The sequence below is a fragment of the Oryctolagus cuniculus genome, chromosome 3, assembly GCF_051225735.1.
Source record: "Oryctolagus cuniculus isolate XC-2025 breed Fujian yellow rabbit chromosome 3, ASM5122573v1, whole genome shotgun sequence".
In the NCBI taxonomy this organism is placed as follows: domain Eukaryota; kingdom Metazoa; phylum Chordata; class Mammalia; order Lagomorpha; family Leporidae; genus Oryctolagus; species Oryctolagus cuniculus.
Window position 1 is genome coordinate 21,637,076 of NC_142869.1, and position 26,239 is coordinate 21,663,314.

The 26,239-nt window shown below is 45.4% G+C and overlaps 2 protein-coding genes across 9 annotated transcripts in view; one reads left to right on the plus strand and one right to left on the minus strand.

Moving 5' to 3' along the window:
• PNKD (PNKD metallo-beta-lactamase domain containing) overlaps positions 1-2,676 on the minus strand; it is a 552,090-nt gene extending 549,414 nt beyond the window's left edge. For both annotated transcript variants that reach the window (XM_070070208.2, XM_070070211.2), the window contains exon 1: positions 2,668-2,676. The gene's annotated coding sequence lies outside the window, so the exon portion shown is untranslated. The remainder of the gene's footprint in view (positions 1-2,667) is intronic.
• LOC149127282 (uncharacterized) overlaps positions 1-26,239 on the plus strand; it is a 421,278-nt gene that overhangs the window by 120,158 nt on the left and 274,881 nt on the right. Inside the window, exon 3 of one of the 7 annotated variants that reach the window (XR_016231896.1) lies at positions 16,104-16,556. The exons of the other annotated variants lie outside the window; for them this stretch is intronic. The gene's annotated coding sequence lies outside the window, so the exon portion shown is untranslated. Of the gene's footprint in view, positions 1-16,103; positions 16,557-26,239 lie in introns of those variants that run through there. 7 annotated transcript variants of the gene reach the window in all.

The window sequence follows — 26,239 nt, forward strand, 5'->3', positions numbered from 1 at the left end:
GGTGCGCCGGCTGCAGCGCTGGCTGTGGCGGCCATTGGAGGGTGAACCAACGGCAAAGGAAGACCTTTCTCTCTGTCTCTCTCTCTCTCACTGTCCACTCTGCCTGTCCAAAAAAAAAAAAAAAAAAAAAAAAAAAAGAGAGAAGCCTTTTGAATCCACAATCTCCATCAGTATTTAGACAAGGCCATAAGCAATGTGGAAGTTCTCTCCTCTTTTTAGAGGAAAGTACATCCTTCTTTGATGACCACTTCTTTCCACTAGGGTCTCACTCACAGAGATCCTTCATGTAGGACATTTTTTCTTTGCCACAGTGTCTTGGCTTTCCATGCCTGAAATGCTCTTCATGAATTGTATTTTAAAAAAAGCAAGTCCCCTACGTGGCACTGATGGATGGCCTGGTCTTGCAGGTACAAGACAGCTTTCTGAACATCTCTGGCATCTTGGCAGTGCTTGTTGGAAGGCTGGACCCAGCTGAGACTCCTTGACTGCAGTGCCAGCATGGGGTGATCTCAGGTGGTCATATTTGTTACTTGGAGATCAAGGTATCAAGAGCGAGTGTTCCAGAATATGAAGCGAAAACAGTATAGCCTTTATTGGCGTAACCTTGGCACTCACACAGTGTCACTCCATGGTCAAGGCAGTCATGATCCTTCTGAGATACAGAGAATGGGAACATAGACCCCGATCTCTCAGAGGAAGGGGTGGCAAACAGTTTGCAGTCATGTTTAAAAAAATTACCTTAGGAACTTTCTGTGGGCTGATGTAAATGTTCTATATTTTTATTTGAGTGGTGGTTACATGAGTATAAGCAAAATAATGAGTTACGTAGTTAAGATTTGTGCAGTTTATGTAAAATATGGTACAATTTAAAAAAACTTCAGTGTGCATAACATATTTTTTATTATTTTTACAACTATGTGAGTCAGCAATTATTATCTCATAGATATTTAATTTTATGCAGTAACTTGGTCAACATCAGACAGAGCCAGGGTTCAAACCCAAGTTGTCTGACTTCAGAATGTCTTCTCTTTCCAGTTGCATCCAGTGACAAGGACAAATGGTTGATTCATTTATTCCTCAACTTGTACCTACTGGGAAACCACTCTATGTTATGTACTGGAGTATGAACTGGGAATAAAGAGAAACATACTCATATCCTTGCATTCAAGGGCTCATGGCTTTTAGGGGAAGAGATAGCGATAAAAGTATCTCTCCTACAATGTCATTAGTATTTTATTATGTTGAACACATTTTCTGAGTTCCTAAATTAGGACTCCATGAAATGACTGGTGCCCACGAGTATAAAGGGATAGAATAACTTAGAACTTGTTTTAGAAAACATATGATCACAATAAGGTAGCACATTTACAAAGCTCTCATGGAACCCAGAAGGGGGAGACAGGAATTATTGGATGAGGGTGGAGTCATTGCTCAGGGCCTCCTAAGTGCCCACCACTGTGCTGGGAGCTTTATGTTCATTATCTCTCTAGATCCTGACAGTATCTCCCCCCCCCCCCCCATCAGTGTCATTTGCATTTGGGAAAGTGAAGCTAGGTGAGATCAAGGAATTTTCCTAGGTCATGTTGCCAGTGGCCGCCAGAGTCTGCATCTGATCTTAGCTCTGGTGTTGATTTTGTGGGGTAGGGTTTGGAAGATTCTCGACCTCTTAGCTTCTCCTTTTGACTCCTGGTGACCCGCTGGGGGCTGCATGTGGGCTATGCTTTTGTTTTCCTTTGTGCTGTCAAAATCAGCTTCCTTCCACTGGTGTATTGGGGTGTGGCTTGCACTGCTTTTGCAAGAACTCATGTTAAATTTCTTCCCAACTGAATTCAATGACAGTTGTTTTGGTAGCTTCAAACTGGCTTCAGTAGAAATGTCCATGCCATGGAAATCAGCAAGTGCTACAAATCAAGGATTTTTTTATGTGGAGAGGGATGAGAAAGGCCAACTTTTCCCCAGCATGTGACTATTTCACATCTTCAGAACTAGATCCTGAAAGTCTATGTTATAAGTGTAACCTTTTGCTTCTGCATTTCAGAAATGTGCCTTATCAAGTTAAATTCTTTCCCTGTATATAAATTTAATTTGCTCAAATTTTATTCTTTTAAAAATTTTTTGTTTTGTGTTTTAAATTCTATTTGATTTTTATCATTTATCTTCCTAGTCATTTAATTGCAATTGTGATCAATTTTGTCCAGCTTTGAGCTGACACAACTTTGGCCTTTGACCTTCTTATTGGACCCCACAGGTGAGCTACTACCTTCAGCCCCCACCCCAGCCTTGGGACTGTGGAAAGCCATCAGCTATCTGTCTCTGTGGCTGCCATCCCCCGTCTATCTCTCATGCCTTAGTCTCTCTTTGCTCATGGGCTGCTGGAATTCAGCTCGCTTTGACTAAAGCAAGTGTTAATGTGTGGATCTCTTGAAAACAGCCCGTTCTTCTTTGTCAGCTCCACTGCGTGTCTCAGCATCGTCACTGGCCAGCCTGAAATAGGAGGGCCTTTGCTGGTGGCTCTGAGGGTTGACTCTGGAAAGCGTTGGGGGCTCCATCTAACAATAGAAGACTTGGAAGACCTGCAGTGTTGTGCTGGATTGGGTTGATAGAGACAGGTCAGTGGCCTGACTGCTGGCTGGGAGTGCAGGGAGGTGGGATGGTGAGAGAGGGCAGATGTACTCTGCGTTGCTTATTTCAACGGGTGTGGTGAGGGCTGACTTTCTAGTTTTTCTGGTCACTTGAATTTATGAGCTTCCCCCTGCTTAGGCTGTCTGGGTACCTGAAGAAAGAAAACTGAGAAGCTCTTGAATGTGAGAGTGCTGTATCCACAGCCTAATCCATGATATTGGCGTGGGTTCCTGCCCTTCCTTGACAATTATTGAGTGTTTACTGAATGCTGAGTGCTCTGCCAGAAACTTCAATGGTGCTGTGTCATTTAATTCTGACAACTCACATGAGGAAGCTAAGCCTCAGAGAGATTAAATAATTTTTTCACGGTCACAAAGCAATTAAGTGTGTGAGTCAGAATTTGAACTCAGGATTGCCTGTTTTTAGTCAACTTTTTAAATCCATCTCCTAATCTCTCAGCTATGCTCTCCTGGCTCTCAGGAGGCTGTAACAGTTGAACCATCAGTTAGTAACACCTGTCCATGTGCCAGACTCAGGACCAGGAGTGAGGACGAATGAGACATTTTCTGTCTTTGAGTTCTCAATCTAACGGTAAGACACGATCTGGAACACAAATAACTCTAATCAGGGCATCAGTAGGAGTTTGGGAAGTTGATGTGGAATCAGTAAGTGCATGGTCTCCTGAGTGTGGGAGTGGAGTGAACCGGGGGATACACTTGAAGGGGTGGTGGGAGGTGGGAGTTGAAGCAGGGTCTGGGAAGTACAGGACCAACCTCCCTTCACTGAGCAGAGTCTCTATGTCATGGGAACAGAGAAAGCAGATAAACCACTCTTCACCTTGAGGTCCTTATGACCTGATGGGAGATGGGGTCTGGTGAAATGCCTTGAAGACATCTGCCTGCCTGTCTAGGAAGGAATGATTGGAGCCCCTGCCCTGGGATGGGGTGGGAACAGGGAGCTCTGGCCGGATGCCAGAGGAGTCTGTAGAGAACCAGGAGACCAAGTTCAAGACACAGAGTCAGCAGACCATGCACTGGCTTTGTGACTTTGATTTTTCTCTCCAGAACTTAGTGTCTGAAGTTGTAGGGTGAAAAGCATGACAGAATGGTCTTACAGTGGTTTTGGACTTCTGCGGTTCCATGAGACTGTGTATTATCTCTGAGTCGAAATTCAGCGGGAGATTCTGACCAGATGCGGGGCCCTTGGTTGAGTCTTGGACAGTTGACCCAGCTGTGCTCTTTCACGTGTCAGATTGGCTGTTCTGTGTCATGTGTTCTTCACCCAGGGACTAAGGTTCTTTAACTCCTTCCCTCCTCCACCCACCGGGGAGACAATGTTGAATCTTGGGATGTGACCTGCTCTCTGGAATGTGGTTTTCCTCCTGTTTGGTCTGCCTCCTTTTCCTCAGGTGCAGTGAAGCACACATGAATCTAAACCCACCAGTGAGGACATAGTCAACTATCTGGTTTGTGTTCTTGTTCAAATCATCCTGCCTTCTTACTAATTTTTTGCCTACACCGAGGCTTATCGGCCTGATTTGAGCTCCTTCCACCCTGGGATACCCCCGATTTCTGGAACCTGCAATTCTTTCTTATCCCCTAAGACTTAAGCTACTTATTCTCTGTCTAAACACTTATATTAGAGAATTAATACTTAGTTTGGGTCCTGTTACCAACCAGTTTGGTGGTCTTGGAAATGCCACACCAACTCTGGCTCTCACTTGCAAAATGAGGGTGTAAGACTAAAGTAGTGGAGAGCAAACTATGACTCTGGCGCATTATCTATTTTCATAAATAAGGTTTTATTAGAAGTCGGTCAGGCAGGCCGGCACTGTGGCTCACTTGGCTAATCCTCTGCCTGTGGCACCGGCACCCCGGGTTCTAGTCCCGGTTGCTCCTCTTCCAGTCCAGCTCTCTGCTGTGGCCTGGGAGGGCAGTGGAGGCTGGCTCAAGTGCTTGAGTCCCTGCACCCACATGGGAGACCAGGAGAAAGCACCCGGCTCCTGGCTTTGGGTCGGCACAGTGCAGGCCGTGGCTGCCATTAGGGGAGTGAACCAACGGAAAGAAGACCTTTCTGTCTGTCTCTCCCTCTCGCTGCCTATAACTCTACCTGTCAAATTAAAAAAAAAAAAAGTCGGTCAGGCCGTTTACCTATCATCTGTGGCATCTTTCATAGCACACGGCAGAGTTAAGCCATAATGGCAGACACTTCAGCGCCTTTACAGGCTAGAATCTTTATGGTTGGGCACTTTCAGAAGTTTGTCAAGAGGAGTGCTGTTAAGTTCCCTCTCAGTTTTGACTTTCTTATGGTTTTAAGAGGAGATGAAGTACGATTTCACTTACCTAACACGTTTGAAGTTAACTGGAAGTCTGCATGTGTGAGGTGCTGGGGACATGTCTAGGGATGGGCATCCCTGCTAACACTTAGATTTTGGGCGAACACAGAGATTCCATTTCACGTGAGCATTCATGTTCCTCCCACCTGCAGTGCTCTTCCTTGTTTCACAATTCCAAGCCCATCCTTTATGATTCTCCAGGAATCCCTTCTCGACCTCTGTAGGCCAGGCTGACTGCCTACCACTCTCTCCACTTAGATAAAATCATAGCTACCATTTACCTTATTGGTAATCACACTTATCTCACATTAAAACTGGGTATTTAGTCTTCCCTTCCTCCCTCTCTCCCTCTCTTCCTTTCTTTCTCTCTTCCTTCCTTCCTTCACTGTAAATGATGCCAGGTGCTCTTCTAAGTCTAGGGATTCAAAGTCAATAGATTATGACCTGAGAGGCTCTGAGACTGTAGAACGGAGAATGTTGGAACCCCCTCTACCAGATATGGCAAACATCACTAAGATGTCCAAATTACTGGAGAGTATTGTACAACCAGAATGGACTACTTTTTTTTTTTTTAAGATTTATTTATTTATTTGAAAGTCAGAGGAGAGGTGGGGGCGGTGGGGGGGAGGTCTGCCATCCACTGGTTCACTCCCTAATTGGACACAATGGCCAGAGCTATGCCAATCCAAAGCCAGGAGCCAGGAGCTTCCTCCGAGTCTCCCATTCAGGTTCAGTGGCCCAAGGGCTTGGGCCATCTTCCACTGCTTTCCAGGCCATAGCAGAGAGCTGGATCAGAAGTAGAGCAGTGGGGATTTGAACTGGCGCCCATATGGGATGCTGGCACTGCAGGCAGTAGCTTTACCCGCTACACCACAGTGCCGGCCCCTGGACTTTCTCTTTATTATTCCAACTACTACTGAGGCTGGACTAGCCAGCAGATGGGCAGTGAGATGGAGACAGTCTTGAACTTAGATATGGGGTGCCTGGTCCCAGATCTCACACGTACAAAGGCCCTGCACTGTTTCTCACAACTCTTCTCAGGGAGTGAGACCAAGGGAAGTGCCTCCCTGGATTTGTGGTTTGCGTCTGCTTCTAGAACACATTCCTGGTACCTGATCTACTGAAATTTCCTGCCCCGATGGGCTTGAACCTTCTCTGATTCTCTTCATCCAGGGGTGAGCCACACTGCCATTGTGTACACTTCCACACCGCAAGGATAGCCAAGGAGGCTGTTTATGGGGTCTGAGGTTTGTGCACACAGCTTGCATGAGCAGCCCAGGTGATCACATGTGAATGCATAGGTCTCTAAGTTGTAGGGGAAGCAACCAGGAGAGGGGAGAGAAGATAGGTGAATCATTGGCTAGGGACTGGGAACCTGGCCACTGATGGACTTCTGAATTCAATTTGGCCTTTGAGATTATTTGAAGGGTTCTTTTTATCTTAAAAATAATTTTGTGGAGTTGTAACAATAGAATAGATAAGTCTTTGATATCTTTTGCTGGGCTTCCCCAAACTTTAACATCTTACATCATCATGATACCATTATCAGAAACATTAACACTGTTACAGTACTACGGAGTGAATAACAGAGTGAAAATCATAACTAATGCCTAAGCTAGAATGCCTTCATCTTGAGGAGGGTGATTGATTCATCCTTGCAAAATTGGAGCTGGGGTCCAGCTTCTGTGAGCACACTACCACCCTGGAAAACCAGTGAGTCAAGGGGCTTAGAGGTGCACTCAGGGGTTAGGCAATAGCTCGGTGATATGTTGTCCCCTTTACCTTCTGTGACTCCGTTACTTTCTGGTGAGGGAGCACATAGTGTCCCCCAGGTCTGAGATGTATTTCATGAGTAGCTCCTCTGGTTCCAGAATCACAAAGCTGAGTATTAGATGGCCAGGTTTTAGCATATTAGATGATATGCATATGTACCCACAGGCAAGTTCCCATCTTTTCTTCTTAATTCTCCCATCTCTTCACCTTGTTCTACCTACTGCAGACTGAAGAGCCTTATGCTGGAGTCATGAGGTCCTGGTACTCTGCTCAGAGCTCTCTGACCTTGGCCAAATCACTGCAGCCCTTGGCCTCCTGCCTGACACTTGAGAGGAGACTAAGATCTTAACATCTCTTTCACCTTGATCCTCTCCTCTCCTCTCCTCTCCTCTCCTCTCCTCTCCTCTCCTCTCCTCTTCTCTCTCTCTCTCTCTCTCAAAGATTTTATTTATTTATTTGAGAGGCAGAGTTGTAGACAGAGAGAGGGAGAGACAGAGAGAAAAGTCTTCCATCCACTGGTTCACTCCCCAGATGGCTGACAGCCAAAGCTGAGCCGATCCGAAGCCAGGAGCTTCTTCCAGGTCTCCCACGCAGGTGCAGGGGTCCAAGCACTTGATCATCTTCCGTTGCTTTCTCAGGCCATGGCAGAGAGTTGGATTGGAAGAGGAGCAGCTGGGGCACGAGTCAGTGCCCATATGGGATGCTGGCGCCGCAGGTGGAGGCTTAGCCCACTATGCCATTGGGTCGGCCCTGCCTCTTGCACTCCCGCTTGTTTATGGGGTTTTTATTCTACTCACGGGCCCTCCTCCTTACATTCTTCTCATTGTTCTCTGCCCTCCTGCTCTTAGTTTTTTGCACTTCTCCTTCCCCTTCTCATTCTGTTTCCCTACCTGTTCCCGTGATCTCGGCACCCCATTCCTCTATTTGGACCTCCCCTTTCCCTTTATATTCCTTTCCAACCTGCATTTCCCTCCTACCCAATTCAGTATAACCTCTATTATGGCCCACCAAATGCTTGTGGCAATTATTTAAAATGAGGGGGATTGGAAAGAGGGAATTAAATCATAGTATTGGCAGCTGGCAATTTGCTCCAATCACAGAAAAATGTCCCCGGCTTCCTCGAATATTGAAATATTGATGAAGAACAGATTTCCTCGGCAGTGCGAATTCCCCTCTGTCCAAGCTTGGCAGAGGGACTGCCTTACTTGCTATTATTACAGGCGTTTGGATGGATTCTCTGTTTAGCAAAGTTGGAACATATTTCAATCAACCCCTGTATTGAAGTAAAACTCTTTTTATTTGTAATGAGGGCATATGAAAAAATACATATACATTTCCACTGATTTCTGGCAATCCTGGGAGGCTGCGATCTGGTGATGTCTAGGCAGGAAGGCCTGGGTTTTTCCACTCTGTCTCCATGGGGAGAGTGGTGGAATTTTGATGCTCTCCTTGTCCCCACCCCCTTGTTAGACTTCACTGATTTTAATAAACCTTTTCCTTCCTTTGATTTTGTCTGTGACATAGAATCAGATGGACGTCAGTTGGGCAGGTCTTACAGAGGTCATTTCTCTATCCTCTGCACTCATTGACAAGGGGGCCTGAAGGCAAAGAGGAGAGGTCAGACATGTGCTAAAAAGACACGGATACAGGGATGTGGCTGCTTCATTGTGATTCTGTTCATGCACTGAGAAAATGGGCAATGAGGGGAAGGGACACAGAACCCAGTATGGGAGTTTGGTGGAGAAGCTATAAAGGAGAGAGAGGCAGCTTGATAAGGAGGAACCCTGGGATATTCAGGAAGGGCAGAAGTGATGGCTAATGACAGATTCTTTTTTCTGCCAAGACCTGCTATGCCTTCTGTTAGGGTAGATCCACCTTTTTATTGTCCAGTGACTTTACTCCCTAAACCTCCCCACTTAAGTCTGGATGCAAGATTTTTGGGTCAGAACTGTGGCAGTTATGGTCCTAGAATTCCACAGTTGTCAGAGACCTTAGAAATCACCTAGCCCAGGGGTCTTAACCTGCAGATTCTGAGAGTCCTGAGAATGCCTGGAAATGAAAACGAAGTTGCATGCTTGGCCATTTTCCCAAGGCATGAAAAGAAGGCATAGCTTTTCTAGTGGACATTCCTCAAGGATATCATGGCCCCCAAAATCTTCAAACTACTGGTCTAGTTCCATCTCCACATTGAATATCTTGGGGGAACTGAGGGCCAGGAAGGTGCTTTGGCTTAATTAAGACCTTGGAAAGAGTTATTGCAATTCTTTCCATTTACGGATGATGCAACGAGCTTGGGGAATTCCAATGAATCAGATCCTTTGCCTCAGAGCCAGGCTCTCAGTCCAGAGGTTTGTTTGGGATCTCATCATCTTTCCCTCTGTGCCTCTACTGCTTCCTGTGTCTTCATCCGTAGCATGCCCTGTCAATGGCTGGCTGCCTCAGGTTCCACCATCTGCATCTGAGATTTGATAATCTTAGAAAGATATTGAATGGGGTTCATTTTCATGAGACTGCTGCTTATTGTGATCTCCTTAACACTCAGCATTCCGATCTGCAAACATCTTCCTTTTAGCCTCCTGAGTGGGAACTTTGAAACTTGAGTTCAGTAGTATATAACGTAGCCTCCGTCAGTCTTCACTTACTATACTGGTAAGCCATGCTCAATTTTTTCCAAAGTGAATTCAGATTCAGAATCAGTTGAGTAGAGTAGAGAGGACTTAGCAACAGTTTGGTTGAATGTTTCTGGCTTTTTCACTTCTTACTGTGGACTCTCAGCTCCAGCTCCTCTGATCAGTTTTCTGTTCTTTGAATACCTCATGCTATTCCACATTTTTTTTTTTAACTTTTATTTAATGAATATACGTTTCCAAAGTACGAATAATGGATTACTATGGCTTCCCCCCCATACCGTCCCACCCACATCCCTCCCCTTTCCCACTCCCTCTCCCCTTCCATTCACATCAAGATTCATTTTCGATTATCTTAATATACAGAAGATCAGCTTAGTATACATTAAGTAAGGATTTCAACAGTTTGCTCCCACACAGAAACATAAAGTGAAAAATAATAGATGATTTTTTTTAATGATGATGAAATCAGATCAGACCTATTGTCATGTTTAATCCCAGTGAGAGTCAAGTTGGGAGTTGATAGTTTCTTTTCTTTTCTTTTCTTTTTTTTTTTTTTTTTTTTTTTTTACAGAGGATCAGTTTAGTATGCATTAAGTAAAGATTTCAACAGTTTGCACCCCCATAGAAACACAAAGTGAAATATATTATTTGAGTACTCATTATAGCATTAAATCTCAATGCACAGCACATTAAGGACAGAGATCCTACATGAGGAGTAAGTGCACAGTGACTCCTGTTGTTGACTTTACCAATTGACACTCCTGTCTATGGCATCAGTAATCTCCCTATGCTCCAGTCATGAGTTTCCAAGGCTATGGAAGCCCCTTGAGTTCTCCGACTCTTATCTTGTTTAGACAAGGTCATAGTCAAAGTGGAGGTTCTCTCCTCCCTTCAGAGAAAGGTACCTCCTTCTTTGAAGACCTGTTCTTTCCACTGAGATCTCACTCACAGAGATCTTTTGCCAGAGTGTCTTGGCTTTCCATGCCTGAAATACTCTCATGGGCTTTTCAGGCAGATCTGAATGCCTTTAGGGCTGATTCTGAGGCCAGAGTGCTATTTAGGGCATCTGCCATTCTATGAGTCTGCTGAGTATCTCACTTCCCATGTTGGATCACTCTCCCCTTTATTTATTCTATCGGTTAGTGTTAGCAGGTACTAGACTTGCTTATGTGCTCCCTTTGACTCTTAGTCCTTTCATTATGATCAATTGCGAACTGAAATTGATCACTTGGACTAGTGAGATGGCATTGGTACATGCCACCTTGATGGGATTAAATTGGAGTCCCCTGGTATGTTTCTAACTCTACCATTTGGGGCAAGTCAGCTTGAGCATGTCCCAAATTATATATCTCTTCCCTCTCTTATTCCTACTCTTATGTTTAACAGGGATCACATTTCAGTTAAATTTCAACACTTAAGAATAACTGTGTATTAATTACAGAATTGAATCAGTCATATTAAGTAGAACAGACAAAAAAACTACTAAGAGGGATAATGTATTAAGTTGTTCATTAACAGTCAGGGCTATGCTGATCAAGTCACCGTTTCCCATAGTGTCCCTTTCACTTCAACAAGTTTCCATTTTGGTGTTCAGTCAGTTGTCACCGATCAGGGAGAACATATGGTATTTGTCCCTTTGGGACTGGCTTATTTCACTCAGCATGATGTGTTCCAGATTCCTCCATTTTGTTGCAAATGACTGGATTTCGTTGTTTCTTACTGCAGTATAGTATTCTAAAGAGTACATATCCCATAATTTCTTTATCCAGTCTACCGTTGATGGGCATTTAGGTTGGTTCCAGGTCTTAGCTATTGTGAATTGTGCTGCAATAAACATTAGGCTGCAGACTGCTTTTTTGTTTGCCAATTTAAATTCCTTTGGGTAAATTCCAAGGAGTGGGATGGCTGGGTCGAACGGTAGGGTTATCTTCAGGTTTCTGAGGAATCTCCAGACTGATTTCCATAGTGGCTTAACCAGTTTGCATTCCCACCAACAGTGGGTTAGTGTCCCTTTTTCCCCACATCCTCGCCAGCATCTGTTGTTGGTAGATTTCTGTATGTGAGCCATTCTAACCGGGGTGAGGTGGAACCTCATTGTGGTTTTGATTTGCATTTCTCTGATTGCTAATGACCTTGAACATTTTTTCATGTGCCTGTTGGCCATTTGGATTTCCTCTTTTGAAAAATGTCTATTGAGGTCCTTGGCCCATCTCTTAATTGGGTTGTTGGTTTTGTTTTTGTGGAGTTTCTTGATCTCTTTGTAGATTCTGGTTATTAACCCTTTATCTGTTGCATAGTTTGCAAATATTTTTTCCCATTCTGACGGTTGTCTCTTCACTCTCCTGACTGTTTCTTTTGCAGTACAGAAACTTCTCAATTTGATGCAATCCCAATAGTTAATTTTGGCTTTGACTGCCTGTGCCTCCCGGGTCTTTTCCAGAAACTCTTTGCCTGTGCCAATATCTTGAAGGGTTTCTCCAATGTTCTCTAGTAACTTGATGGTGTCAGGTCGTAGATTTAGGTCTTTAATCCATGTTGAGTGGATTTTTGTGTAAGGTGTGAGGTAGGGGTCTTGCTTCATGATTCTGCACGTGGAAATCCAATTTTCCCAGCACCATTTATTGAATAGACTGTCCTTGCTCCAGGAATTAGTTTTAGATCCTTGATCAAATATAAGTTGGCTGTAGATGTTTGGGTTGATTTCTGGTATTTCAATTCTGTTCCATTGGTCTATCCATCTGTTTCTGTACCAGTACCATGCTGTTTTGATTACAACTGCCCTGTAGTATGTCCTGAAATCTGGTATTGTGATGCCTCCGGCTTTGTTTTTGTTGTACAAGATTGCTTTAGCTATTCGAGGTCTCTTGTGCCTCCATATAAATTTCAGCACCAATTTTTCCAGATCTGAGAAGAAGGTCTTCGGTATCTTGATTGGTATTGCATTGAATCTATAAATTGCTTTTGGGAGAATGGACATTTTGATGATATTGATTCTTCCAATCCATGAGCATGGAAGATTTTTCCATTTCTTGGTATCCTCTTCTATTTCTTTCTTTAAGGTTTTGTAATTTTCATCGTAGAGATCTTTAACGTCCTTGGTTAAGTTTATTCCAAGGTATTTGATTGTTTTTGTAGCTATTGTGAATGGGATTGATCTTAGAAGTTCTTCCTCAGCCATGGCATTGTCTGTGTATACAAAGGCTGTTGATTTTTGTGCATTGATTTTATACCCTGCTACTTTGCCAAACTCTTCTATGAATTCCAATAGTCCCTTGGTAGAGTTCTTTGGGTCCCCTAAATAAAGAATCATGTCATCTGCAAAGAGGGATAGTTTGAGTTCTTCCTTCCCAATTTGTATCCCTTTAATTTCTTTTTCTTGCCTAATAGCTCTGGCTAGAACCTCCAGAACTATATTGAATAGCAGTGGTGAGAGTGGACATCCCTGTCTGGTCCCAGATCTCAGTGGAAATGCTTCCAACTTTTCCCCATTCAATAGGATGTTGGCTGTGGGTTTTTCATAGATTGCTTTGATTGTATTGAGGAATGTTCCTTCCAAACCCAGTTTGCTTAGAGTTTTCATCATGAACGGGTGTTGTATTTTATCAAATGCTTTCTCGGCATCTATTGAGAGAATCATATGGTTTTTCTTCTGCAGTCTGTTAATGTGGTGTATCACATTGATTGTCTTGCGCACATTAAACCATCCCTGCATACCAGGGATAAATCCCACTTGGTCTGGGTGGATGATCTTTCTGATGTGTTGTTGCATTCTATTGGCGAGAATTTTATTGAGGATTTTTGCATCTATGTTCATCAGGGATATTGGTCTGTAATTCTCTTTCAGTGCTGCATCTTTTCCCGGCTTAGGAATTAAGGTGATGCTGGCTTCATAGAAAGAATTTGGGAGGATTCCCTCTTCTTCAATTGTTCTGAATAGTTTGAGAAGAATTGGAGTTAGTTCTTCTTTAAATGTCTGGTAGAATTCAGCAGTGAATCCATCTGGTCCTGGGCTTTTCTTTGTTGGGAGGGCCTTTATTACTGTTTCAATTTCTGTCTCAGTTATGGGTCTGTTTAGGTTTTCGATGTCTTCCTGGTTCAATTTAGGTAGGTTGCATGTGTCCAGGAATCTATCCATTTCTGGTAGGTTTCCCTGTTTGCTGGCATACAAGTCCTTGTAGTAATTTCTGATGATTCTTTTTATTTCTGTGGTGTCTGTTGTTACATTTCCTTTTTCATCTCTGATTTTATTGATTTGGGTCTTTTCTCTTCTTTTTTTAGTTAGTTGGGCCAATGGGGTGTCAATTTTGTTTATTTTTTCAAAAAACCAGCTCCTCGTTTGGCTGATTTTTTGTAATGTTTTTCTTGATTCAATCCTGTTGATTTCTTCTCTGATTTTAATTATTTCTCTTCTCCTACTAGATTTGGGTCTGGTTTGCTGTAGGTTTTCTAGATCCTTGAGGTGAATAGAAAGCTCATCTATTTGGTGCCTTTCCAATTTCTTGATGTAGGCACCTATTGATATAAACTTTCCTCTTAACACTGCTTTTGCTGCGTCCCATAAGTTTTGGTATGTTGTGCTGTTATCCTCATTTACTTCCAGAAAGTTTTTGATTTCTCTTTTGATTTCTTCTATGACCCATTGTTCATTCAGGAGCATGTTGTTCAATCTCCATGTGTTTGCGTATGCTCTAGGGATTCCTGAGTTGTTCATTTCCAACTTCATTCCTTTATGGTCTGAGAAGCTGCATGGTATGATTCTAATTCTTTTGAATTTGCTGAGACTTGCTTTATGGCCTAGTATGTGGTCAATCCTAGAGAAGGTTCCATGTACTGCTGAGAAGAATGTATAATCTTTAGCTGTAGGATTGAAAGTTCTGTATATATCTGTTAGATCCATTTGGGCTATAGTGTCGTTTAAATCTACTGTATCCTTGTTGATCTTCTGTCCTATTGATCTGTCTATTTCTGAGAGTGGAGTATTGAAGTCCCCCAGTACTATTGTATTGGGGTCTAAGTCTCCCTTTAAGTCCGTTAACAAATCTTTTAGATAAACCGGTGCCCTGTAGTTAGGTGCATATACATTGATAATTGTTATATCTTCCTGTTGAATTGATCCCTTAATCATTATGTAGTGTCCCTCTTTGTCTCTCTTAATGGTTTTTGTGGTAAAGTTTATGGTGTCTGATATTAAGATGGCTACGCCTGCTCTTTTTTCATTTCTGTTGGCATGGTATATCTTTTTCCAGCCTTTCACTTTCAGTCTGTATGGATCTTTGTTGGAAAGATGTGTTTCTTGTAAGCAGCAAATAGATGGGTTTTGTTTTTTAACCCAATCAGCCAAACGGTGTCTTTTAACTGGACAGTTCAGGCCATTCACGTTCAATGTGACTAATGATAAGTGGTAACTTTGCCCTGCCATTTGCCAAAGATAAGTTCTAATATATGCTTTGAATTCCCTGTGATCTTTTGCTGTGAGCTTTCCTTCCTTGGTTTCCTTCCTTTACCTTCTTTCATATTGATGACCGTGTTTCTTTGTTTCTGTGTGTAACACATCTTTAAGCATCTTTTGTAGGGCTGGACGAGTGGCAACAAATTCTTTCAATTTCTGTTTGTTATGAAAAGTCTTTATTTCACCTTCATTCACAAATGATAGCTTTGCAGGGTATAATATTCTGGGCTGGCAGTTGTTCTCTCTTAGTACCTGGGCTATATCTTGCCATTCCCTCCTAGCTTGTAGAGTTTCTGATGAGAAGTCAGCTGTGAGTCTGATTGGAGATCCTCTGAGAGTAATCTGACGTTTCTCTCTTGCACATTTTAGGATCTTTTCTTTATGTTTCACTGTGGAGAGTTTAATTACAACGTGTCGTGGTGAGGGTCTCTTTTGGTCGTGTTTATTAGGGGTTCTGTGAGCTTCCTGTACTAGGATTTCTCTGTCCTTCTCCAAACCTGGGAAATTTTCTGCTAATATCTCACTAAAAAGGCCTTCTAATCCTTTCTCCCTCTCCATGCCTTCAGGAACTCCTAGAACCCGAATGTTGGGTTTTTTAATAGTATCCTGAAGATTCCCGACAATATGTTTCAGATTTCTAATTTCCTCTTCTTTTCTTTGGTCTGACTGTATCCTTTCCTGTTCTCTGTCTTCTAAGTCCGAAATTCTCTCTTCTGCTTCTCCCATTCTGTTTGTAAGGCTCTCTATTGTGTTTTTCATTTGATCTATTGAATTCTTCACTTCAGTCACTATCCCAGTTTCCTGTTGTACTAGTTGTTTTGTTTCATTTTGATTCCTCCTTAATATTTCATTTTCACGAGAGAGATTTTCTATCTTGTCCATTAAGGATTTCTGTAGTTCAAGAATTTGTTTTTGAGAACTTCTTAATGTTCTTATCAATTTTTTGAGATCTGCTTCTTGCATTTCTTCTATGTCATCATCCTCATAATCTTGAATTGGGGTGTCTTTTTCATTTGAGGGCTTCATGGTGACTTCCTTGTTTTTATTACCTTGGTTTTTGCGTTTGTTATTTGTCATATTGGAGATATTTGGTTTCTTCACTGTGGTGCTTTTTCTTGTTATACTATGACTCTAGATTAAGTGGACTATCTGTTTTTGATGGAGCCTTAGGGCTTGAGATGGGTGTGGCCTGAGAGCTCTGTTTGGTGTGCCAAAGGTGACACTCCCAGGTTAGGCGTGGTAAACCTCTCTCTCTCTCTCTCTCTCTCTCTCTTTTTTTTTTTTGATTCAACAGGGAAGTTATTCTGCACAGCTCGCGTTCCAGTGCTGGTGTGTTGAGTCTGCCGCTGATGTCCCGAACTGTGGGCTCCCACGCTCTCCACGCAGGTCTGCTCCCCTTCCAGCGCCGATGTGTGGACTCGGAGCCCTGGACTTCCCAAGTCTCCCCGCTGTTGCACTCCCCTTCGAGCACTTGCGCGCAGACCCTGCAGCTTGCGCAGCTCAGTCCCGCGGCTCGGCTTCCACGGCTCAGTCCCGCGGCTTGGTCCTGCGGTTCGGCTTTCGTGCGCGGTGGGCGACCTTGTTCTCCCAGTAGGTCCTCCGATTCACGCCCACTGGATCCAGAAGAGTTTTGTCTGCAATATTTTCCTGGTTCTTTTTTCTGAGGCTACCGTAACTCCCCTTTTATTAAACTAAATTTTCCCGGACTATCGGTGCGCGCCCTCACTATTCCGCCATCTTGGCTCCCGCTATTCCACATTTTTGATGCGAGCTGTTCTTTTGCCTGGAGTCCGCCTCCTGTAGAGGTGCCTCCTTATTTCTTAAGACTTGCCACCAAAGTTGCTGTCCTCTGCAAAGACTCTCCCAGGCAGAACTGGGGGCTCCCTCCTGTCAGTGTGCCTGGTCCAGGGTTTGGTGAGCATTGGTGTATATGTGAATATTGCAGATGGACTGTGAGTTTCTGCGCAGCACTGCAGAGTGGTGATTCCTTTTTAGGGCAGGGAAAGGCGGGAACAGAGTGGGGGTGGTTACAATGACTCTGCAGAGTCTCGGGGATGGAGAACAGTTCTTCAAGTAGCAGTAAACCCACCTGTGAAAGATACTTTGGGACAAGGACCTTTCAAAAGCTCAGTTCTTTCATTGTTTATTTGACAGGCATAGCAGTAGAGGGAAAGGGAGAGAGGTAGAGGGAGGGGAGAGAGAGAGAGAGAGAGTTTTCCATCTACTGGTTTACTCTCCAAATAGCTGCAATGGCCAGGGCTGGGCCAGGCTGAAGCCGAAAGCCAGGAGCTTCATATGGGTCTCCAGTGTGAGGGATAGGAGCCCAACTACTTGAGCCATCATCTGCTGCCTCTCAGGATGCACATTCGCAGGAAACTTGATCAGAAGCAGAATTGGAGGCTGGACTCAAACCCAGGCACTCTGATTTGGGATGCAGGTGTTCCAAGTGGCAGATTAACTTGTTGTACCACAATCCAGTGTCCACTCCAAAAATTTAGTCCTTAAGACTGACTTAGTTTTGCCAAATCAGGCTTTCTTTGCCTTATCTCTAGATTTTAAAATTATTTTAAAATTTATTCTTATTTTTTGACAGAGTTAGACAGTGAGGGAGAGACAGAGAGAAAGGTCTTCCTTCCAATGGTTTGCTCCCCAAATGGCCACTACAGCCGGAGATACACCGATCTGAAGCCAGGAGCCCGGTGCTTCCTCCTGGTCTCCCATGTGGGTGCAGGGACTCAAGCACTTGGGCTATCCTCCACTTCCCAGGCCACAGCAGAGAGCTGGACTGGAAGAGGAGCAACTGGGACTAGAACCCGGCACCCATATGGGATGCCGGCACCACAGGCGGAGGATTAACCAAGTGAGCCATGGCACCAGCCCCAAAATTTATTCTTAACAACTAATAATTGTGTCTATTTATAGGGTACAGTGTGATGTTTTGATATATATATACATTGTGGAAAGAGTGAACCAAGCTAATGAACATATCCATCATGTTATCAACTTTTTTGTGTGGTGAGAATGTTAAAATATCTATTCCTTTTAGCGTTTTGAAATATCCAATATATTGCTATTATGTGGTCACCATGCAGTGCAGTGGATCCCTAAAACTTATCCCTGGAGTCTAACTGGGTGTTTATGCCCTTTTCTCATGTCTGTGCCCAAGGATCTAGTGACACCTTTCTGTGAGGTTGACTTTTGTGGATTCCAGCTGTGTGAAAGGATTTGAGATCCTGATGGGACCATCCAATGCTTGTCTTCAGTGACGCCTGATTTCACTTAGCTCAGTGTCCTCTGCTCCATCTGTGACCTTTATACCCTTTTTGTTTCATTGCTGATCTTCTTGCCTTCCCCCCAAACACTCACTCAAGATACTTCTAAATTTTTTTTCAAATGTTGGGGATGAGCAAAACACAATAAGCACATGAATGTCTCAATTTCTTTCTTTTTTTTTTTTTAAGATGTATTTTTCATTTACTTGAAAGACAGTTACAGAGAGAAGAGGAGGAGGAGGAGGAGAGAAAGAGAGAGAGAGGCAGATAGCGAGAATATATATTTTCCATCCACTGGTTCACTCCCTCAAAATGGCTGTAATGGCTGGGGCTGGGCCAGGCTGAAGCCAAGAGCCAGAAGCTTCTTTGTGTCTCTCACATAGGTATAGGGGCCCAAGCACTTGGGCCATCTTCTGCTGCTTTCCCAGGTGCATTAGCAGGGAGCTGGATTGGAAGTGGAGCAACTGGGAATCGAACCAGGGCCAATATGGGGATGCCAATGTCACAGGCAGAGGATTAACCTACTGTGCCACAACACCAGCCCCTATGGTCCCAATTTCAAATATTCTGTCCCATTGTCACTGCTGGTTGACTCATACCTGATAGATATTGTGTCTCTGTTTCTCATTTGGAATACACGCTAATAAAGCTATTAATGATAATTTTTTTTGGACAGGCAGATTTAGACAGAGAGACAGAGAGAAAGGTCTTCCTTTTTCCGTTGGTTCACCCTCCAAATAGCCGCTACGGCCGGCACACTGCGCCTATCCGAAGCCAGGAGCCAGGTGCTTCCTCCTGGTCTCCCATGGGGTGCAGGGCCCAAGGACTTGGGCCATCCTCCACTGCCTTCCCGGGCCACAGCAGAGAACTGGACTGGAAGAGGAGTGACCGGGACAGAATTCGGCACCCCAACCGAGACTAGAACCCAGGGTTCCAGCACCACAGGCAGAGGATTAGCCAAGTGAGCCGTGATGCCAGTGATAATTTGTTTTCAAGTTAATAATAAAATTAAGCAAATTGCCTGAAGATACATAGATGGTAAATGGCAATGCTGGGACCAGTGCAGACAGTCTGACCCCAATCTCTGCCCTATTTATGAGCACTTTACCCAGCTAGTTCATTGTAGACAATACAGTGTCATTGTCTTCCAGGAGAAGGAATGGAAGAGTTTTTATTGACTAGTGTTTCCACTTCTTGTGCTAATATATTGGACATATGCCATCTCAATCAATTCTTATTTCCTACTGAAAGACACACATATGACCTTCTTTTTACAAATGAAAGAGATGCTGCATGAAATAGCTGCTATGGCCTCACAGCTGGTACAGTAGGTCGTCAGATGTGAAGTGTCTTTCCCAGAGTCTAAGGGTTTCCATCACAAGTGTGAACTGGCTTTTGAGAAGCTGGTGTAAGGAGGGTGCGAATGGGCCACATGTGAGCAGCGAGATCATAGAAAACTTACCTCTCCCCGGAAAAGCACAGCATTTCAGCTCCTGTGACACAGCTGGAAGACAGTGGTTAGGCTGTATCTGCAGCTGAGGCGCCATTGATTCATGCACTTGAGAACAAACAGTCTGCCCTGAGCTTATGTGTTTATGTACAAAGAATCTGAGAGAGTCGCAGGCCAGGCAAGCAGTGGTTACTGATGCATCAAAAATCATCTGTCCCCTTTGTACAGTAAGACACAGAGCTGTCCTATCACGGTGCCCTTTTAGCTTAAGCTACTGTCCAGGTGGTAAATGCCATCTGCAGGGTCATGATTGGATCTACAAGGGGGACAGGAACTCAACTTCTGTGATTTTGGAAAATCTGGTTACTGTATTGTATTCCCTTCTTTTCCTTTTTTTTTTTTTTTTTTTTTTTTTTTTTTTAGATGGGAGAGGAAATAGGCAGGGAAGGCAGAGATAAAGGGAGACTTCCTAATGGGATTTGCAGCTCCAGAGATTTTAGAGCCGAGACTGCTGCCCCCACTTCCAGAGGTTCTGACTCAGTAGATCTGGGGTGGGACCAAGGATTTGCATTTGCAACCATCTCCAGGTTTTGTTGCAGGTTTGGTGGTTTGGGGACTCCACACTGAGAGCCCTTGTTCTAGAGCCATCTCCAGTAAACATTTGGGATGACAGCCTAATTCTAGCCAGAATTTATGTTTTCTCCCAATCTCAATGGGACCTGTGGGGTTACTCCCACCCCCCTTCTTTTATCTGCACACTTGCATTGAACATAGGGTACACCAAGCAAGGTCCTGGCAGGACACAGTATTCATTGCAGATGGTTCTGACAAGAAGACTTTAAAGTGAAGAGGCTGATTATAGAAGTACAGGCAAGATGTTAAAGAAGCAGAAGGAGAAGTTGGGGCATCAGAAATAAGCAACATCAGGAAACTGTTGCCATCCCTAGGGCTGCAGAGGCAAGTGGAGGGAACAGTGTTCATCAGAGCTCCCTGAGGAGCTGGGGTGGTGGAGGCACACGGCCCCTGCCAGGAAGAGGCAGCGCAAGCCACCCTCTTCTGCTTTCCAGTTGCCTCCTGGAGGGTCCCATTGGTCGTATCCTTCTAGGAGCAAGAAAACAATGGGAGAAGTAGTCTTCAGGGGTCAGCCTCCCAGAGCTTAGGAGAGAGCAGAGAATAGATCTGGGGTGTGGTAGGTGACCAGTGGAGAACAGCCAGATCTCAGGGAAGACACTGCTCAGTCGTCTTACTGCGTCCCATCTCTCCACTGGATAGCTTTGCTTCTTCCAGAAGCTTAGTAGGGACCAGCTTGTGTGTGTGTGTGTGTGTGTGTGTGTGTGTGTGAGAGAGAGAGAGAGAGAGAGAGAGATTGTACAAGATGCCTATGTTTATCCTCAGTCTCTGCTTCATCAGCTAGGATCCTGGTCCTGCCTGAAAGGTGTGCTGAGATGTTGGGGCCTCTAGAGAGGCAGTTAGGAAGGCCCTGCCCCTCCCTCCCTCCCAGCTCCTCTGCTCCCCAGGAAGCCTCATTGCCTATTTCCAATAGGAAGGTGATGTCTACCAGCCTCCCCTGGCTTCCAGATGGTCAGGGTGGATTGGCAAAAGGACCTCCGTTGCTGCAGCAGCCTCATGCTCTCTGATGGGAGCATTCAACTCCGGGGTGTTGGGGGTACCATGTGGGATGGTTGGCAGAGGAGAGGACAGAGCGTTTCCAAGCCTTAGGGAACACACAGTGCTTGGCGCCGGCCCAGAAAGACCTCACTTTCCATCTATGGAACAGTAAAAATGAAGTGTCTTAATCCTTAGGAAAGAAAACAAAGAGGGAAGCAGGAGGAAGAGGAGACGTGTTTACATTTGAGAGGTATCCCAGAGCTGCTGGGCAAGGGGCTGTGTTGCTGCTGGCCCTGCTGGCATGAGTTGGGGGTCTCTACTTACCTTTCTGTGGCTGTCAGGATATGCTTCCTGAGCTATGCAAGATCTCTGTGTCCTCGGTAAGTTGATACTTGAGCACGCTGAGGGAAACTGGGCAGGCTGCTGTTGTATAACCTGACATGAAAGCTCGTGTCTGGCAGACAAGCTGGGATGGGGGTGGGGGAGGGCTTTCACGCCCTCAGTACAAGGCAGGTTTCCTAGGTGGGAACTGATGAAGTGGTCTGGGCTTCCCTGGGTCAGTTGAAAGGATCCTTGTCTCACTGAAGCTTCCAGTTCCTTTTTTTGTTTGTTTGAGCTCAAGAACCAACACAAGAACTAGAAGCCAGAGTCTTGGGAGAGATTCCTGAGTTCTGAAAAAGGGGCTCCCATGAATTAGGCTCAGAATTCTAGCTCTGGCTGGAGATAGAGAAACAGATGTCCTGCAGTTCACTGGGTTCCCCACCACGGCTGTTCAATTCCCAAAGCTCTGCCCAGAGACCTGGGCCTCCCCGATCCTACTCTTTGGGCCCTAACTCATCACTTTGAGCTCCACTCATCACCCTGCCATTTTGAGTCTTTCACCTCAACACAGTCTTCTTTCTGCCTCCTTCGATTCAGGAGGCCTGGAAAACATGGAACATCGGGAAAGAAGTCAGGTGTAGGCTGTGCATTTATGATGATGAAGATCTGGAAGGGAAGCAGGTCCTCTGGCTGGAACCCTTGGGAGAGATGGTGTGGGAGTGAGCCTGGCGACATTGGGCAGGGTGGGCAGGGGCTTCTTTCCTAGGTAGGGTGAGTGCCTGGGTTTGTCATGGTGTCCAGGGTCAGCCACTCCTACTGCTCCCCAGCACTGCAGAGCTGGAAGGGCACCTAGAAAGCTCAGAGACAGTGTGCTTTTAGATGAATTGGATCCCCTTCCTTATCCTTGAACCACATGGGCTTTAGCTAAAGTTTCCACTCAGCTACCTCATCTTCTGGAATCTTCTGCCATAGTCTCATGTGTAAGTCTGACCCTGGAGCTGGGGTTATGGTGAGTCTTCTGAGTTGGGTACATAAAGATGTTTTCGCTTTATGCTCAGCTCTAAAGGAGGCCCTCAGACCAGTGGCAGGGCTGAAGGAGCATGGTAGGGGGGCGGGGCATGGGGGTGATCAGGGCTGGAAGAAGAGACTCAAGGCTACTGGAGCAACCATGACAGCTCTGTCTTAGGGCTCATCTGCCAATGTTCATTTACTGTGGTGAAGGGCAACTCATTTTATCTCCTTGTTTCCTACCCTTTGGTTGCAATGTTACACCCAGGTTTGAGGGTGGCTATGAAGTAGGCAGGCATACAGGTTAAAATTGTTAGATTTGTGAACTGTCAGATCATGCCTTTGCCACGTCCCGTGTGACCTCATACCCCTACCTGATGCCTTCGCCACGTCCCTGTGTGGCCTCATTCCCCAACCTGGCCACACCTGGGTGCCCACCAGCCAATCAGGTTAATTAACCACTCCCCTCTGGAGTGGGTTAAAAGCCAGGACATGGTGTGCCTAGCCTGCTCTTCTTCCCTGGCCTCTTGCCAAGACAGGGCTTGCTGTAGCCCCGCGCCTCCAGATGCCCATGGCCTTTGGGCCATGTGCTCCGGCATCCTGGCCTAGATGCTCATCCACATGGCTGGTTCCTGGTGCTTGGTATGAACCCTTATTCACCTCTCTCTCCCAAATAAAGCTCTCACTCTCTTATGCATTTTCTTACTAAATAACAGCTTAAAATGTACCATGCTGCCTCGTTTATCTGTGCTGGTATTTAGAATTCTTCTCTAAATATTAGGCAAGAACCCTCTCGGGCTTATTAATATCAGGGATTTAGTAATAAGCCTGTGGTGAAATCGTAAGGCACCCCAAATTCCAGTAGCACATGTGGCACCCTGGATAGCATTTCTAGGGAACTTTAAGGGGCCACATTTCAGTGTGAATTTTAGGGGGTCTTCTCCGATTTCAGCTAGGGAAAGAAAAGGAAAGTCTTTATGGGAGGCATTTCTCTCCTTTCCTAGTTCAAGTTAGACATTCACTTACTGGGTCTCCCCTCTCCCTCCTTTAAGACTTCTGGGAGGAAAGTGGAAGCAGAGAGTGCCTTTTTGGAGATAATTTGGAAGTGACCTTGACATATAGGAAGGAGTATTACATGTATGATCCACAAGGATGCACACTGTGCTCTGCAGGAGAGAGCAGCTGGAGGCTGTCACAGGATGAAAAGAGTTTTATAGGACCACAAACTCCCAGAACCTGGGTGTGGGAGGGCAGTGACAAGGGCCACCTTGCCTGTGGAACTCTTTCAGCCCATAGATTGCCAGACTTGAATGGTTGCCTAGGAGTGCCCCCTTGCACTTACCTCCATTCTCCCCCCCCCCCCCCGGGCCCCCTCCCTGCCTGCTTCCTTACCCCTCCTGGCTGCTGTGAGCCCCGGGGAACTGCTTGGATCTAGGTGGAAGGAGGCTCTGCTAGTTCAGGTTTCTCAGTGTGGAGCCCTCATCACAGGCCCAGACCTTTCCCTTGCTGGTAGCTGTGGCTTCTCAGTGTCATCATCATAGGGAGTTAGTTTTCCAAAGGAATCTCTGCTCAGATGGCTGGGTGTGGGGAGTCAAAGCTGGGAGGAGCCTGTTGACCTGGTCAATCACATTAAAAGCTGCCCCACTGGCCTTTTGTGGGTCTCTGTAGACTCCTCTTATGAAGAAACCAGGGGCATTTAGGCTGGATATGAAGAGGAGCATTCTACTAATGAGAATTAAAGGCTTAGATCAGAGAGTAACACAAATTGCACACCCCTTCCAACTCAGCGTATTTTCCAAAAATAGTGAAGGAGACCCTTTTGAAAAGACTGGTTTTCCAGGATCAGAGGGGTGGGAGACAGAAGCACTCGAGGCACCTTTCCCTATAGGCTCCCATAAATCAGTTCAGACATGGCTGGGTGTGATGGGAGCCCAGCTGAGCACTCGGGGTAGGGAAGAGCTTAGTTCCTGCTGACCCCATCCTTGAACTTCCCAAGACCCCAGTCCCCAGCCCCCTCCACACGTGGGCCCAGACCCAGATTCGCAGCATGGGTTCTCCCCTGCCCAAGTACTACAGAAACCGGCCTTTGTTCTGTTGCCCACTCCCAGTTTTGTCTGAGAACAAAGAGGAAGTCCAGTGACAAACTGTCCTCTTGCAAAGTAATTAAGCTCACGGCATGGGGGCCAGTACTCCTCAGGGCTGGCCAGCGTGGGAGGGCTGGAGCCTGCAGAGGTCTGCCAGGCGGGACCTGCCAGTTCTCACGTCCCTCCATCCCCTAGTGGAGGTGGTGCTCCCACACGTGGCTGTCCAAACGGTGACGTAGGACGCACAAGGGACTCCTGACGTGTCCTGGATCATGCTGGCACCGGGTACAGAGCGGCGACTTCCTGGCTGCTTTGGTCCCTGGGATGGAGCAGGCTCACCCACACGTGGCAGTGGAGGGTGCTTGAGGAAGGGCTTTGTTCACTCAGAGCCTGTGAATCAGCTCATAAAAGAGAAGGCTGGGCTGCCAAGGGCATGGGTTGGGGGAGGAGGGGAAGAGGGGAATCAATTCATCTTTGTGGAGTTGACAGGGCCAAAACTTCTCTTTCTTCTGAACGGGGAGACCTCAAAATACACATATACATATTTAGAAGTTGGAATTGAGAACCAGGGTGTCTCAGCACCAGGATAAAAAATAGAGGAATGGACTGGACTTCTTTTCTGTGGCTAAGCTTCAGAATGGACTAGGGTGGGTACTGGAGAATCCCAGCTAGAGGCAGGAAAATGAAGTTGGTGGATATGCATGATGCTTGCTGGGAGTCATAGGCCTGAAATGATCTGGAGTGGAGGGTTGTGGTGTCTTGTAGAATCTCTGTTATGAATTGGAAGCATTTTAACAACAAGCAGACAAACAGAACCCACAGAGAAATTATCACAAGGAAGGTGAAGGCTGATTAGAAGGAAGAACATGTTAACAATCTTACAGTGGGATGGGCAGTTTTACTAAGGCAATAAACTTCTTTTCAAACTCATTTATTTGTTTATTTGAGAATGGGAGAAAGAGAGAGAGAGAGAGAGGGAGAGAGAGGGAAAGAGAGAGAGAGAGAGTGAGAGAGTGAGACAGTGTTAGAGTTCCTATCTTCTGGTTCATTCCCCAAATTCCTATAACAGCCGGGGCTGGTCTGGGCCAAAGTTGGGAGCCAGAAACTCAATCCAGGTTTCCCATGGGGGTGGCAAGGAGTCAATTGCTTGAGCCACCACTACTGCCTCCCAGGTTGTGCATTAGCAGAAAACTGGAATCAGGAGCTGGAGCCAAGATTCAAACCCAGGCACTCTGATGTGGGATGCAGGCAGTTTAAGCCAAATGTCCATCCTAAGCTAATTCTGGTTGCAGGAAGTATTTTCATCCAGAGTTTGAATCTGGAATCCTTTGAAGGGCTTTCCCTGCACTGGTAGGGTGGAATCAGTGTCCTCTGGGGCTCCTTTACAGTGCTAAGACACCACATTTCTTATTCTTCTAATTGGAGTAAGACAAGTTTCTGTGCTTAGAGCTATACTTCTTTTTCATGAGAAGATTGCTCTGTTAGGCGAGGGTTTGTTCATTAATTCATTTCCTTGTCCTTTGAATACTTATTAGGTACTAGGCCCAATGATACAAGAATGAAAAGACATAGTGACTTTGTATTGGAGGAGCTGTGTTTGGGGAAGGGAGACAGGGAAATAGGTAAGTTGCAACTCTGCATGGTGAGGGCTGAAAGAGCAGCACTAAGAACTGTGGGTTCTTGGCGG